The following is a 3,946-nucleotide window of genomic DNA, read 5'->3' on the forward strand; positions in this document are numbered from 1 at the left end:
TCAGCAGAAGACTTACAGTGAAAATAACGAAGATCGGGTCACTATAACCTGCAGCCCCCATACAACTGATTGTTCAGATATGAGGTCTTTTATCATATCTCCTCCATTTATGCAGTTAGGAACATGAAATTTCGCACCATTTTCACTCATTAACAGAATACTTACAGTGAAAATAACAAGGATCGGGTGACTACAACATATATCTTCCATACATCTGATTGTTCAGATATGGGATTTTACTGTAAAACTCCTTTATTTGAACAGCTGAAACCGATAAATTTCGTAAGATATTTTATAAATAATAATACAAAGTCTACTGAGAAAATCGTCAAAATCTATGCTGTATAAGCTTTATCTCCTATAGCACTGATTGTTCAGATACCAGTTTTTGCGATATATCTCCTTTATGTAGGAAACTAAACCCAATAAATTGTGTTACCGGTTTACATACCGATCACATAGCAGTGAAAATCACTTAGATTGGTGCCATATAAAGTATATCTTCCATACCTCTGATTGTTTAGATGCGATTTTTTATATAAGTATGTAACTCCTCTATCGATGTATCAAAATCAGTAATCTGTCAAACTAAAATTTGCAGATGTTCATGAAAGGTATGAAGCCTTCGGCATAGCCGAAGACAGCGCTGCTCACTTGTTTATTTTCATTTTGACTCACTTCAGTGTTGGTTCCTTTCATTCAAGATGGCATTCGGTTTTTGGGATTTGAATAAGTTCTCAGCAAAAACGTTTGTTTAAAAAAATACATATGTGTACATATTATTTGAAAATATCCATTTTTCCATTACCTTAAACCTTTGGGAGTGGGCAAAAATTATGTTTTTTAATTTAGGCAGAATTGAATATGCGCTATCTGGGAAGACAAACACAAACGCATCTTAAGAGCCTTAACAGTGAAACCATTTCTTATTTTCTAAGTTTGCGAATAAAACTTCACACTTAAAATTAAGACATTTATAAGAAACATTTTATGAAGAAAATCCCTTCTTCGTTTAAAATAAAAATAAGCGAAATAGGCCCAATTTCATACAATCCTGCCGGACATGAAAACTTTCTCCACGATAAGGCTAGTAGCCATTTCTAACAGATTTTGGGTCGCTTAGTCAAAAATGGAAACATATATACATATTTGAAATTTAAGAAAACAAGGCAAATAGCAAAATCGCTAAAAAAGGCTAATTTTTTCTGCAAAGCGGCTAACAAATCGGCTGCCGGCTAAATCGAAATTTCTCCGGCTGTTTGCTATCGCAACCGGCTAAATCTAGCCGGAAAACGGCTAAAATGGCAACACTGAACAAATGAGTTAAACCTATTTAAATTTTTTACAAGTATTACATTTTTCGTATGGAAAAGTTTCTATAAACTAATAGTATTAGTTACTAAAAACTTCCACGATTCACTATTTCACTACACGTATAAGCAAAATAGGGCAAAAGACCCATGCACGAAAAATACTAGTTTTAGTACATTTATAAAAACGTGGCAACCATAACTGAGCGCGATGCACTATGCCCACGACAAAATAGAGACTGTGTTGGTGTGTCCAGCATTGACGTAGACAAAGTTCTATACATGAACCAATGACTATTTTTTATTCATGAGTTCTATATGTACTCGTTTTTGACAACCCTGCTTGGTGCTCGTTCGTATACATGACATAAATATTCATGATAAAAACATAGCAAGGTAGAACCGTTCCCTCAATTTGTCGGCCATGCTTTTTTTTGAAGTTTGCCAGCATTTTAAAATCATATAAAATTTAAAATAAAAAATTGAAATTGTTCGAAATTGTTGTTGCCTGAGATTGAAAATGAAAATGTGTGTGTGAGTTTGTGAGTAAATTTAAAAATTAAAATGTTTGGAAACGTCAAGAATTTTAAAAGTAACTCTCAGCGGTTCTACCTCACTATATTTTTATCATGTAAATATTGTTTACATACATACATATGTATGAATGCATTGAACATTTCGTTTCTGAGCAGAATTAGAACAATTGAAAACAAAACAATAAATTTATGCCTGCAGCTTATAACGAAACAAGCTCGTACGCCATGTGAAATAATCGGTAAAAGAACACGAAACAAATCTTTCTCACATTGTTCCGCAGGTATACATATGTATACACATGAAGTATACATGAACGAACGAATAAAGATCACCCAGCACGGCGTGCGAGAAAAAAGTTATTTTTTTGCAGGGACGTAATTTTTTCGCCGACATGTGAATAAAACGGAATGAAACCTGTGTGTGAATGAAAGAACCGATTAAAAAGTGACGTTATTTTTTTCTATTACATATACACGGCTGCCGTGCTGGGTGATCTTGTTAGTTGGTTCATGTGAAGTATAGTACATGTAGAAGTACATATACCCTGCTGGAAATTCGCTATGCAATAGATTCCGAGGGGGCTTAGTTAAATTTATAACATTGACATTTTTTCCGACCACATAAATATTTTAGCACTGGGCATTTTTCTTAACCAAGGTCTCCCTAAATGCGCCTGATCAACCTGTTTGTGACTTTGAAAAAATAAAGTCTATAAAAAAGATACTATTAAGCACTTCTTGAAACTTTCGTGGAAAATTGGTTTGAAAAGTTTGTTACGATTTGTTGTTTGTGAATTATTATTTGCTGTAGTCTACCCGATCACATAAAATAATAAACTTGTTTCGTAAATAGTTCCATCAGTTGGTACGCTGCAGTGGTTTTTCACCCTGGCCAAAAGCAGTTAGCAAAATTCAGCCATGACTGTGTAGAAAGAAGTGAATCGACAATCCAGTGTTATGATATAAAAACTTAAATATAGACTTATGGCCTTATTCATAAAAAATAAAGTAGGTTTAAAGAGCTTTATAAATTGACGTTTTCATACATTTTTCAATTTATAAACCTTTTATAAAGCTACTTTATTTTTTATGAATAAGGCCATTAACATATAGCATTTTAGTTTCTAAGTATTAAAGTAATACAAAAAAAACTAGCTTGTGCCCGCTTCGCCGCACAGCGTTTTATTTGGGGAAAGAGACAAAATAAAATTCTCAAGGTTAAAAAATATATATTTTTTTTACAAAAAGGATAGAAATCATATGCGAATCAATAAAAACGCATGTTTTTTTTAAATCAACTACTTATTTAGCCGTATTTTAATTAATTATTATGCGGTGTTACGGTTATGTATTTCACTTCACTCTTCATAGCTGAAAGTACCATTTGCTTTAACCCTTAATATATGATCTATATTAGAAGCGCTTAATCTATTATGCTTATCCGATAAAATATAATCCACAGCAGATGACAAAGATCCAATACTGACTTCTGTGCATGGTATAGCTAGTATTATGCGTGCTATATCCGCTAGAGTATTATGTTGATAATACCAAAAATCGATTATGTTCGAACTGAGTGGTAACCTGGGTTGTCGTTCGTACATGGCAATATCCGTTTCTAAATAGGAGTGTGGTGCTGATGATGAATCGGTATCTAAATTTTGTAAAAACTCGCAGAAAGATTTGGCCGTAGCAGAAGTGGCACTGCTGCTCGTAGACGGCTGCTCTTCTACAGCAAGCTCTACCAGAAAACATTCATTAGCTTCAGAGTTAGTCGATTCACCTTTCAAACAACCCATACGATTATGTAGCGTAGTTATGTATTGTTTAGCGCGCGTTTTTTGCGTAGTATCCAAGCAAACGCGTATGCGAGGATCTAAAAACACCGCCGCATTGAAGATATCAATATCTAGTAAGTTTAATTTTTGGCAATTCATCGCACCGATTAGAGATTTTGCCAAGTGGTTGCTCCCGACTTTTTCTAATTCAAATAATATCTCCATTAATATGACAAAAAGTTCACTGTAACATAATTGCTCTGCTTGAAATTTTATGGCGCACTTGTAAATGGGTTTGCATATTTCTACGAATTCCTTAACA

General features: G+C 33.9%; 1 pseudogene; it reads right to left on the bottom strand.

Annotated features, from left to right (window-relative positions):
- Positions 1 to 2,927: 2,927 nt before the first annotated feature.
- LOC118738844 overlaps positions 2,928 to 3,946 on the bottom strand; it is a 2,091-nt pseudogene continuing 1,072 nt past the window's right edge.

The sequence above is a fragment of the Rhagoletis pomonella genome, unplaced genomic scaffold (assembly GCF_013731165.1).
Source record: "Rhagoletis pomonella isolate Grant_MI unplaced genomic scaffold, Rhpom_1.0 Rhpom_scaffold_00005, whole genome shotgun sequence".
In the NCBI taxonomy this organism is placed as follows: Eukaryota; Metazoa; Arthropoda; class Insecta; order Diptera; family Tephritidae; genus Rhagoletis; species Rhagoletis pomonella.